This window comes from Dasypus novemcinctus, chromosome 22, assembly GCF_030445035.2.
Source record: "Dasypus novemcinctus isolate mDasNov1 chromosome 22, mDasNov1.1.hap2, whole genome shotgun sequence".
Taxonomy (NCBI): Eukaryota; Metazoa; Chordata; class Mammalia; order Cingulata; family Dasypodidae; genus Dasypus; species Dasypus novemcinctus.
In genome coordinates, this window is record NC_080694.1 from 64166142 (window position 1) to 64178643 (window position 12502).

Below are 12502 nucleotides of genomic sequence, written 5' to 3' on the forward strand. Positions count from 1 at the left end.
AAAATATCACTGACATCATTAGATAGAAAAACTAGACAGAACACCAACAAGGAAACTGAGAACCTGAATATGATAAACAAGCTAGACCTAACAGACATATACAGCACGTTGCATCCCAAACCATCATGTTATACATTCTTCTTAAGTGCTCATGGATCTTTCTCCAGGATAGACCACGTGTTAGGTCACAGTGTAGCTCTCAGTAAATGTAAAAAGATTGAAATTATAAAAATCACCTCCTCAGATCTAATGGAATGAAACTACAGATCAATATTAGATGGAAAGGGGAAAATTCACAAACATGTGGATGCCAAACAATACACTCCTAAACAATCAATGAGTCAAAGAAAAATTGTAAATGAAATTAGTATCTATATTGAGATGAATGAAAATGAGAAGACAACTTACCAAAACTCATGGGATAGATCAAAGACAGTCCAGAGAGGGAAATTTATGGCCCTGAACACCTATCTTAAAAAAGAAAAAAGGGCTAAAATGAAAGCTCTAACTAAACAAGTGGAGAAATAGAAGAAGAATAGGAAACCACTCCCTAAGCAAGAAGGAGAGAAATAATAAAGAATAGAACAAAAATAAATGAAATCAAGAAAAATATTATTAGAGAAAATTAACAAAATCAAAAGCTAGTTCTTTGAGAAGATCAATAAATTTGACAAACCCTTAGGTAGACTAACAATGGAAAAAAGAGGGATGTTGCAAAAAATATGTAATCAGAAATGAAAGGGCAAAGTTACAACTGACCCTAAGAAAAAAATGCATCATAAGAGGATATTATGTGAATTGTATTCCAAAAAACTAGACAACCTAGATAAAATGGACACAGTCATAGAAATGCACAAACAACCTACACAGGTGCTACAAAAAATACAAGCACTTAACACCAATCACAATTAAATAAATTGAATCCATCATCAAAAATGTCCTAACATAGTGGGGTTGTGGGGATTGGGACCTATAGGAATCTCCTATGCTTTTTGAGGTAATATTTTGTGTGACCTATGTATCTTTTAAAAATAAATAATAAAAACATATAAAAAAAATATATCCTAACAAATAGTCCAGGACCAGATGGCTTCACAGGTGAATTCCATCAAGCATTCGGAGAAGAATTATTACCAATCCTGCTATAACTCTTCCAAAAATTTGAAGAGGAGGGAAAATTACCCAAAAACAATTTATGAAACCAACGTCACCCTAATACCAATGCCAAATAAAGATACTATAAGGAAAGAAAATTACTGACCCCTCTCTCTAATGAATATAGATGCACTGATTCTCAAAAAACTACTTGCAAAAGGAATCCAATAGCAAAGGAAAATAATGATACACCACAATCAAGTGGGGTTTATTCCTGGTATGCAAGATGGTTCAACATAAGAAAATAAATAAACATAATACACCACCTTCACAAATTGAAGGGAAAAAAACAATGGTCATCTTGATTAATGAAGAAAAGTCATTTTACAAAACCAGCATTCTTTCTTGATAAAAAATTTCTAAAGATAGGAATAGAAGGAAAATTTCTCAATATGATATAGGGCATATATGAAAAACCCACAGCCAGCATTGTGCTCAGTGGGGAAAGTTTGAAAGATTTCCTCTAAGATCAGGACTAAGACAAGGATGCACCACTCACCACTGTTATTCATCATTGTGCTAGAAGTTCTAGAGAGAGCAATTAGACCAAAAGAAAGAATAAAAGGCATCCAAATAGGGTAAGAAGAAGTACACCTCTCCCAGATCACATAATCCTATATTTAAAAACTCTGAAATGTCTATGGCAAAGTTACATGAGCTAATAAATGATTTCACCAAAGTAGCAGCATACTAGATCAACATGTAAAAAAATCATTGTAGAAAATTATCGAACAATCTATGGAGGAAATCAAGAAAAAAATCCATTTACAGTAGCAACAAAAAACACAAATACCTAGGAATCCATTTTACCAAAGAAGTAAAATATGCAGAAAACTACAAAACAATGTTAAAGAAATCAGTAAAAACCTAAACAAATGGAAAGACATTCTATGTTCATGGACTGGAAGATTAACTATCATCAAGATGTCAATTCTACCCAAACGGATTTATAGATTCAATGCAATACCAATCAAAATACAACAGTCTACTTTACAGAAATAGAAAAGGCAATTACCAAATCCATTTGGATGGGAAAGTACACTGAAATAGCCAAAAGCATTCTTAAGAGGAAGAATTATGTGGGAAGAATTCACTGCCTGACCTTGAAACACATTACAAGATTACAGTGGTCGAAATAGCATAGTGTTGGCATAGAGATAGGCACATCAGTCAGTGGAATAAAATTCAGAGTCCAAAAAGAAACCCTCACCTCTATGGCCAACGGGTTTTTGAGAAAGCTCCCTAGTCCATGTTAACAGACCCTAACAGTCTCTTCAAGAAATGGTGGTGGGAGAACTTGATATCCATCTATAACCAAAAGAATGATAGAGGGCCCCTATCTGAATCCCTATACAAGAATCAAGTAAAAATAAATCAAAGACATAAATATAAAATCCAAGACCATAAAACTACACAAAGAAAATATATGGAAACATTTTATGCTTTTATGGTAGGTGGTATTTTCATGGACCTTACATCCAAAGCATGAGCAACAAAAGAAAAAAGTAGATAAATGTGGTCTCCCCAAAATTAAACACTTTTGAACCACAAAGGACTTTGTCAAAAGGGTTAAATGGCAGCTGACTCCATGGGAGAAATTATTTGAAAATCACATATCCGATAAGGGTTTAAAATCTATATGTATAGAGATGCTACAACTCAACCTATAAAAAACCAAATGACCAGACTAAAAAATGGGCAAAAGAGTTGAATGGACATTTGTCCAAAGATGAAATACAAGTGGCAAAAAACTAGCAATGAGGGAAATGCAAATCAAAGCTACAATGAGGTATCTTTTCACAACTATTAGAATGGCCACTATTAAAAAGACGGAGAACTACAAGTGTTGGAGAGGATGTGGAGACATAGGAACATTTATTCACCATTGGTGGGATTTTAGAATGGTAGAGCCACCATGGTGGACTGTTGAGCAGTTCCTAAGGAAGTTGATTATAGATTTGCCATGTGACCAGGCAACACCACTACTGGTTACATACCCAGAAGAATTGAGAGCAGGGACTCTGACAGACATCTGCACACTGATACTCATAGCAGCATAATTCACAATTGCCAAAAGAGGGAAATGACCCGTTCCATCAATGGATGAATGGATAAACGAATTGGTTTATACACATGAAGAATATTATGCAGCTGCAAGAAGAAATGAATCTGTGAAGCGTATGACAATATGGCTGAACCTGGAGGGTATTATGGTGAGTGAAGCAAGCTGGACACAAAAGGACAGATACTGCATGAGTATGTTATTTTGAACTAAATAAATGGTGAAATCTCATGGAGTTAATAAATATGGGTCACCAGTAGAATGATGTTAAAGAATGGAAAGCTGAGAGTTAACTTGTGCAGAGTTGGTAAAAGGATATTTGTTAATCCTTGGAGATGGATAGAAAAGGAGGCACAACATAATGTCTGTAACTAGGAGCACTGGTATATGGCGTGGCAGTGGTGTCAAGGGAAAGTCTATGGCCATGTATCTTACTGAAAGGAAAGCTGAAAAATGTAACATGGGACCGTACAGCATACTAAAACTTCATGTGAAATATGAATATGGTTAATATTGCATATATAAGACTGTTTTACTTTGAAACTGAACAGATATATGTAAATATTACAAGATGTTAATATCAGACAAAAACCCCCACTTTATGCTAAATGAAAGAAGCCAGACACAAAATATTACATATTATATGATTCCATTTATGTAAAATGTAAATATAAATCAATTTATAAAGTGAAATTAGATTAGCGGTTATGTAGGGCAGGGAAAGGATAGAGGGATTGAGAGGTGACTCCTAGCGGGTGTGGAGTTTATCTTTTTGGAGTAATGAAATTGTTCTACAATTTTTTGGGGGATGAAAAATGCACAACATTGTGGTTATACTAAAAGCCATTGTTTACACACTTTGGACATATTGTAAGGTATGTTACTATATCTCAATAAATCTGCTTTCAAAAGAGAAACAAATGTGCACGAATAGCCAGAAATAGCAGCTATGTATAGCAGAGGTAGCAAAGAGAGACTGAGAGGTCATGAATTATTTGTTTTTTTAAAAATTTATTATTGTAATAATGAAAATACTAATGATTGAAGTATTGAATGCAAAACTATATGATTGTACAAATACCATTGATTGTATGCGTTAGATGGATTTTATGTTTTATTAATATGAGTCAATAAAATTTCTATGTTTAACAATAAAATAAATTGGAGTTTATCCAAACAATATATTTCATGGCCATTAAAAACAAGGAGGCTATTTTATGGTTTTAGGATATACTCCAAGATGTACAACTAAATAAAAAGGCAAAGTGAAAATAAAACCCTAACAAACCTTCAATGATATACCGTTTTGCTTAATCATAGAACTGCTGTGATTAAGAAAACGGAAAATAACGAGCATTACAAGGATGTGGGGAGATAGGAAACCACATACACTGTTGGTGGAATGTGAAATGCTGCAGCTGCTGTGGGAACAGTTTGGCAGGTTTTCAGAAAGTGAAGTATAGACTCAGCATATGACCTGTGGATTCCACTTCTGGGTATACGCCCCAAAGAATGAAAAGGAGCGACTCAAAAAGGTATTTGCACACTGGTGCATATTCACAGGGGTCTAAAGACGAAACCAACCCAAATGTGCATGAGCAAACAAAGGGGCGAACAGAATGTGGTATAGACATACCGTGGAATATCATTCAGCCATAAAAAGCATGACGTTCTACCACATGGTGACAACAGGGGTGAACCCTTTAGACATCATACTGACTGAAAGGAGCCAGATATAAAAGGACAAATCATGTATGATCTCACCGCTATGAAATAATTAGACCATGCAAATGCATAGTGAAAACATTAGAATTCAAGTTTACCATGTGCTGAGGGAGGTAGGACACAGAGTTGACCCTTGATTGGTGCAGTTTCTGACATGGATGGTGGAAAAGCTTTGCTAACGGGTGTGGTGATGGTAGCACAACACTGTGAATATAGTAAATACCTGTGAGTTGTGTATTTGACAGTGGTCAAATGGAACATTTTAGGTTGCACATATGCTACAAAAATAAAAATTTTTAAGAATCGTAGAACTGTACTGTATAGCGAGCCGTCATGTAGACTGTGGACTACAGTAAACAGGGTAATGATAATATTATTGTTTCATCAGTTGTAAGAAAGTCACCACACTAATGTGAAGTGTTAATAATAGGGAAAACCCTCTAAGAGGGACTCTGACTGCTCAACTGATAGAGCCTGCGCCTACCTTATGGGGGGGGGGGAGAAATAAATCTTAAAAAAATAATGAAAAAAGAGACATGTATATGGGAATCCTGTACTTTCTGCCTAAGTTTTTGGTAAACCTATACGCCAAAAAAAAAAAAAAAAAAAAAGTGAAGCCGGGGCTTCGCGGAGCGGCTGGCGAAGGGGAGCTGGTGCGAGCACTTTGGGGGCCGCAGTGGTCCCCCTGGGCCGTGCGGCTGAGGAGGCGCCAAGCGGGGGTCCTGGCGGCGGCGACCAGGCCTCCTGCCGGCGCTCCCCAAGGCCCGGGAGGAAAGAGCGGGGGAGCGTGGTGGGCGCCGAGGGCGGGCGGCGCCCGGAGGGTCTCGGCCTGCACCGAGGACGCCGCCCCGCAGCCGCCGGGGACCAGGGATTCCCAGACCAGGAGACCCCCCGCCCGCAGCCGCCCCCGCCCTCGCCCCCGCCCACCGTGACCACGGCCGCGAGGGTCCCAGCGGCTCAGCGACAGGAAACTGTGGAGTGAAGGGAAGAAGCGGGTGTCCCGCCTCCGCGCCTGCCGGGGCCTCACTGCCCAAGGAGGAGCTTCCAAGCGGCCGCGGGGCTGCCGGGAGCCGCACCCGCCAGCCCGCCCCGCGCCCATCCCGGACCACCCCCAGCCGCGGGGGCCGCCGGCGAGCGCCTGGGGCACCTGCGGGCGAAACGGAGCCGGACAGAGCCACGAGAGACGCTGCCGAGCCGGGGATCTGGCCGCAGCCCAGAGCTGCCCAGCCGGGTCCAGTCCAACAGGGCCCGGCCTAACAGTCCACCCCGACACGGCCCAGTCCAGCCCAGTCTAGCAGGGCCCAGTCCAGTGCGTCTCAGCCCAGCTCAGTCCAGCAGAGTCCAGCACGGTCCAGGCCAGGACAGCCCAGTCCAGCGGAGCCCAGTCCAGCCCAGTCCAGCCCAGTGCCACCCGGTCCAGCGCGGCGCAGCCCGGCCATGCCCAGCCCAGTCCAGCCCAGCCCAGCCCAGCGCAGGGGAGCGCAGCCACAGCCGTGTAGGTTAAGGAGTGAGCGTCCCGCGCCCACGCGGGCCTGGCCCCTGGAGCCCCGCACCGCCTACAGGCCGGCAGCCGGGCGAAGGCGGGGCCAGAGGGGAGGGGCGGGCGGGGCGCCGGCGCAGGAGCGCGCAGGGTCACCTCCCGGCACCCGCGGCGCACGGGCCTGATTCCCAGCAGCCTGGCGTCGCCTGGAGCATGCGCTCTTCGTCTGCGTTCCCAGATACCACTTGTCACCCAGGGTGACTCAAGTTTCCGCGTTGGCGCACTTCTCCAGAGCACTGCTCTGGCTCCCTCGCCCCCACCCCCGCCCTTTGCAGGGTAATAGAGGGCACCTGGCACACCTGGCCCAGGGGCCTGCACCTTGCATGGTTGAGGAGGGGGTGGCGCGCAGGAGCTGCTGGGGGCCTCGCATCCTGGGATTTCCAGAGCGGCTCTGCAGGCATTTCGCCTGGCGCCCTCCCCCACGCCTCCCCACAGTGCTGCGTGCCTGGGCTCCACGCACCAGTGTGGGGGCTGCAGAACAGGTGCGGGGGTGTCGGCCTCATGGCGTCTTGCCAGGGGCGACACTTCTCCCCATGTCCTCAACTGTTTATAAAAATACCTAATGTATTTGTTGAGTGCTACATCAAGGACAGAGCCGAACCTGGTAGAGCCGAGTTATGGGCCCATCTCTTTGGGGCCGGGTTTTATCATTTGAAAATGGGGGTGCGGGTCCACAGGGTTGTGGGCGGGAGAAGTGCCATCATGTAAGGAGAAATGTTTTGTAAAGTTACAGCCTGAGCACATGCCGGTGACTGGGGTTTCGGTGATTTCTGGTTTGTATTCAGCATGGCTCTGCTCCCTGACCTTGAGAACCTGAAAAATACGAAAATAAAAAAATAAGGCATTAATAAGTTTTGGTGTACCTGCTAGCAGATTTTCCAAGGTATGCTCCATGGAATGCTAGTTTTCAAAACTGCTCCACAAAGAAAGGTTTCCCTGTTCAGGTAAGTCCAGCATATTCTGGAAGCTGTGTCACCTTTCTGGCAAATCACATCACAAGCCACACTGGGAAATCAAAGGCTCTGAGAAGTCCTGCAGTAAAGGAACCTGTTTAACTTGCTCAAACCCTGCATTTCTCCTGGTTTATTCAGGTGCCCTTTTCAAGGACACGTGCTTGTTCTCTGAGGAAACAGTGCTCTCGGGCTACCGTCTAGCTGACCTGGTGCTGTGGAGTTGGAGCCGAGCTCTGAGAGCTAAGTTCTGTCCGCCGTGTTCAATGGAGAGCGAGCAGAAGCCAGAGAAGCTAAACGGCTCATCTGAGACCTCACAGCTCACCAGCAGCCGAAGCTCAGCCGGCAGTTCCTGGTAAAATGGGGACCAGCACCCCGTCTCCCTTCCCAGGGCTCTCACCCCGTTCAGTGGAAACCAGACGTGGAGCTTTCTCCTCTGGAACCAGCATTGATGCTTCATGTGGATTCTCCGCAGAGAGTACCACAAATGTACAAAGATAAGTGACTTATTGTCACAATTAAAATAAGGAATGGGCGCCTACTGTGGCCTTTTGCCTTTGCAAAGTTTTTCTGTAAATTCAGCCAGATGTGGGGACCTGTGATGAAAGCTGTCATGGTTCCAGAGCCATCCCCACCACACACACGTACACCGTACACACTCACAAATGTACATCCAAGACAGACACACACGTGTATCCTACACACTCAAGTGCATCCTACACACTCACACATGTGAACCCTACACACTCACACACATGGACCATACACACTCAGACATATGCCCCTACACACTCACACAAATATCACTCCTACAAATTCACACACATGCTTGCAACACACACAAATGTGCACCCTACACACATATATGTACACCACAGACTCACATACACATGTGCACCATATACACACACATACCCTATACACTAACACATGCTCACACATACACATGAACTCTACACATTCACACACACATTGCCCTACACACTCACACACGTGCTCTCTACATTCCCACACTTGTGCACCTTAAACACACACACTTGTGCACCCCGCACAGACACACACATGCACCCTACAGACACATACAGGTGCACCAGACACACTCAGACACACCTTCACACATACACGTTCCCCCTACACACAGACAACAGCCCCTGCACGCTCATCCAAACCCAAACCTGCTCTGACACACACTTATACTCCTGTGTCTACATACTCTCTCACACTCATTTCTACATATACCCATCAATTCCTGCACATTCACACCCTTACCAATCACACATGCCCCCTACACACTCACACACCCCTACACACTCACACACTCCTACACACTGACATACACACCCCTACACACTCACACACCCTACACACTGACACACACCCCTACACACTCACACACACCTACACACTCACACACCGACATACACACCCCTACACACTGACACACCCCTACACACTGACACACACCCCTACACACTCACACACCCCTACACACTCACACACCAACATACACACCCCTACACACTGACACACCCCTACACACTGACACACACCCCTACACACTCACACACCCCTACACACTCACACACCGACATACACACCCCTACACACTGACATACACACCCCTACACACTCACACACCCCTACACACTGACACACACACCCCTACACTCACACACCCCTACATATTGACATACACACCCCTACACTCACACACACCTACACACTCCCACTCTCTCCCACCTCCTTCCCTCGCCTTGGCCCTCCCCAGCAGGCACTCATGGTCATGGACTTGTCCCCTCGTCCCCAACCCCAGAGTTGGGGGAGCCTGGCGCCAGCTCCCCAAGGTTTGTCTCCAGGCTGTGGGAAAACCTTCCCGAGCCAGGCCAGTGCTGCATTTCCTCAGGGTTTCCAAATTTCTCCCGCTTTCTTGTCAGCTGCCCTTGGTAACTGGGTGAGTGAGAACACGTGTTGGCAGCAGCCCGAGTAACTGGGGGTGAAGTGAGGACACGCGTGTCGAGGCGTGGCCTGGGGTGCAGTAGCCTGGGTAACTGGGGGTGAAGTAAGGACGCGTGTGTCGAGGCGTGGCCTGGGGTGCAGTAGCCCTTGGTAACTGGTGGCTCGCAGTTTCCAGGTCAGAACGCAGAGCTGAGATTGACTTTTTCATCCACTGCTGAGCCGAGATCCCAGCCCAGGCTCGGGGGCAGTAGAAGCTTTTTTTTTTTTTTAAGATGCATTATTTTTTATTTCCCTCCTCTTCTCTGCCCCTCCCCACCAGCTGTCTGCTCCCTGTGTCCATTCAATGTGTGTTCTTCTGTGTCTGCTTGTATTCTTTTCAGTGGCACTGGGAATCAGTGTTTCTTTTTGTTGCATCATCTCGCTGAGTCAGCTCTCCATGTGTGTGGTGCCATTCCTGGGCAGGCTGTGCTTTTTTCATGCTGGGCGGCTCTCCTTATGGGGCGCACTCCTTGAGTGTGGGGCTCCCCTATGCTGGGGACACCCCTGCATGGGGGCCACTTCTTGCGTGCATCAGCACTGTGCAGGCCAGCTCCATGCTGGTCAAGGAGGCCCGGGGAGGCCTGGGGTTTGAACTGCGGACCTCCCCTGTGGTAGGCGGCTGCTCAATCAGTTGAGCCAAATCTACTTCTCACTAGCAGCTCTTAACAGTTGTGCTGATTGACTTGCCTGAGGTCACCCAGCTGGTCAAGGGCAGCGCTCCCTGTCCCTCCAACCCAGAATGACTCTGTCCCCCACTCACTTGGCCTCCCAGGGGTGGAGCCCTCCATGGTCTCTGTGCCAAGCTTGAGGAGAGGGCCTGCGTCCTCCAGAGGCTCAGGGTCCAGCACGTCCACTGGGACCTGGCACGAGGCCACCGGCAAGTGTGTGTCCCTCCAGGTCTCAGTCTCCCCATCTTAGAATGGACCCTTCTGGCTTGGTGCTGGAGAGGGTTTGGTTGTCTTTATTTATTTATTCATTATCTCTTTTTAAAAGATAGATAAAACATGCAAAATGTTTGGTTGTTTTGAGGACCCTCCCTGGGGCCTTCTTAGGGTTTGAGTCCTGAGTCATCAGGCAGAGAACCAGGGCTTGGTACAGGCAGGAGCCCAGCCCTGAGGCTGCTCTGCCACGTGCTTGCCCTGTGGTTGGGGGCAGCGTCTCACTTCTCTATGTTTCCTATTCTCACATATGAAATGTGCTCTGATGCCTTCCCTGTGGGTACCACGGGTGTTAGGTGAGATGGTGTAAAATCCTTATGCCCAGCAGGTCCAGCTCCCCGTGTCTTTTCCGCCCAGCTCTGCCTCTTCTCTCCTCTCGGTGCTGGTTTTGCAGAGTCACCTTGAGCCCTCGCTGGTGGTCTTGAAGGAAGTGCAGAACCGAAGAGAGGAACTGGAGATTGTGTCTCTGGGAAGAGAAGGGGCCGTGGAAACATCTGAGGCTGAAATGGGGCCTCATCTGGGCAGCTGAGGCTCCAGGCTGCCCCGCTCTAGGCACAGGGGTCAAGGCTGTCTTGTGACTGTTGTTGCCACAACAGGATCCTGATAACAGGGACCAGCGATGGGGGAGGGCTTCAAGCCTCCAAAATGCCTGTCCAGACCCGGTCTCCCTGCACCCTCCTAAGGCAGCATGTCCAAGCCATGGACAGGCAGTGTGGGCGCTGGAGAGTGGAGGGACCAGCCCAGGACACGTCCAGCGAGGGCAGAATGCACACTCAGACCCAGAGCTGGAGCCACAGGGCACGGTGTTTCATCCACCTGCGTGCAGTGGAGCACTGGGTGGCTCTAAAACAGTGTGTGTGTAGAGGTGGGTATTATGTGCAGCTTTCCAAGCTTGATTGACTAGAAAACCTGCCCCTTTTTAAACTTTACTTTTAGGGAAGGTTTAGATTCCATTCACAGAATAATGACATAGAAAGTACAGTGAATTCCCATACAAGCCTCCCCCACACCACACACCCAGTTACCCCTATTATTGGCATCTTAGATGATCGTGGCACATTTGTTACCGTTGATGAACCAATACTGAAGCACTGCTGCTAACCATGGCCTGCAGTTCACATTTTGGTTTGCACTTTCACTGTGCAGTTCCACAGGCTGTGACAAATGTGTAATGTCGTCTCTCCATCATTGCAGGATTAAACTGAAGAATCTCCCCACCCCAAAAGTGCCCTGTTCACCCCCTCATCCCCCTCCCTTCAGGCCCATGGTGACTCCTATCTTTATATCAAGGATACACATTAATCCTCCAACACAATGTAACAACCACAGTAACTAACCTGCTTTGGTCCCCGACCGCGCCCCCCCCCATGGTTATTCTTTCCTCAATCTCAAGGGACCCTGGGCATCTGCTCTGACATCCCCAGGCGGAGAGGCTGATACCACGGGGCAGATGGAGGGAATTATCCTGTCCCCATCTACAAACACCTCCCATTTTTTGGGATGGGACCTGTTCATCACCATCATTTTAACAATATACTTTGGGAAGCAGCTATAGCTCAGGTGGTTGAGCATCTGCCTCCCACAAGGGAGGTCCCTGGTTTGGTTCCTGTGACTCCTGAAAAACAACTACAACAAGCAAAACAAATGAGAAAATCAACTCAGGGAGGCCGAGGTGGCTCAGTGGTTGAGTGCTGGCTTCCCACTTAGAGGTCCCAGGTTCAGTCCCTGGCCCCTACCTAAAAATAAACATTAGTCTATTTTGCTTATACCAATGCTCCCAAAATATAATTATTTTATTGCATTTAGGCAGTATAAAAAATCATCAATGGGATATTTTACTGGACTTCTGTTCATGCTTCCCATTTCTTGAAATTAGTGTTTTGAATTACCAGGGGGTAGAATTTCCTTAATTTTACATCCTGCCATGGGACATCCTGCCAGATCCAAGGACTCTAGGAAAACATCCGCATTACGCATCCCTCCGACTCTGAATGGGGGAGAAAGAGCACAGAGTCAGGCATGGGGCTGGAACCTCTCTCCCCACTTTCCTCCACATGCCAGGCCCCTCACCCACCCAAATCCCCAGGACTTCAGGAAGCCCTAGGCACAGACGGGAGGCATCAGGAGGTCCACAAAC

At 46.7% G+C, this 12502-nt stretch overlaps 1 long non-coding RNA gene across 1 annotated transcript; it reads left to right on the forward strand.

The window, feature by feature from the left end:
- Positions 1-6018: 6018 nt before the first annotated feature.
- Positions 6019-7996, forward strand: LOC139437387 (uncharacterized). Its single transcript, XR_011647140.1, has 2 exons — positions 6019-6437; positions 7574-7996. It is a non-coding gene; the product is annotated as an uncharacterized lncRNA (long non-coding RNA).
- Positions 7997-12502: the final 4506 nt, after the last annotated feature.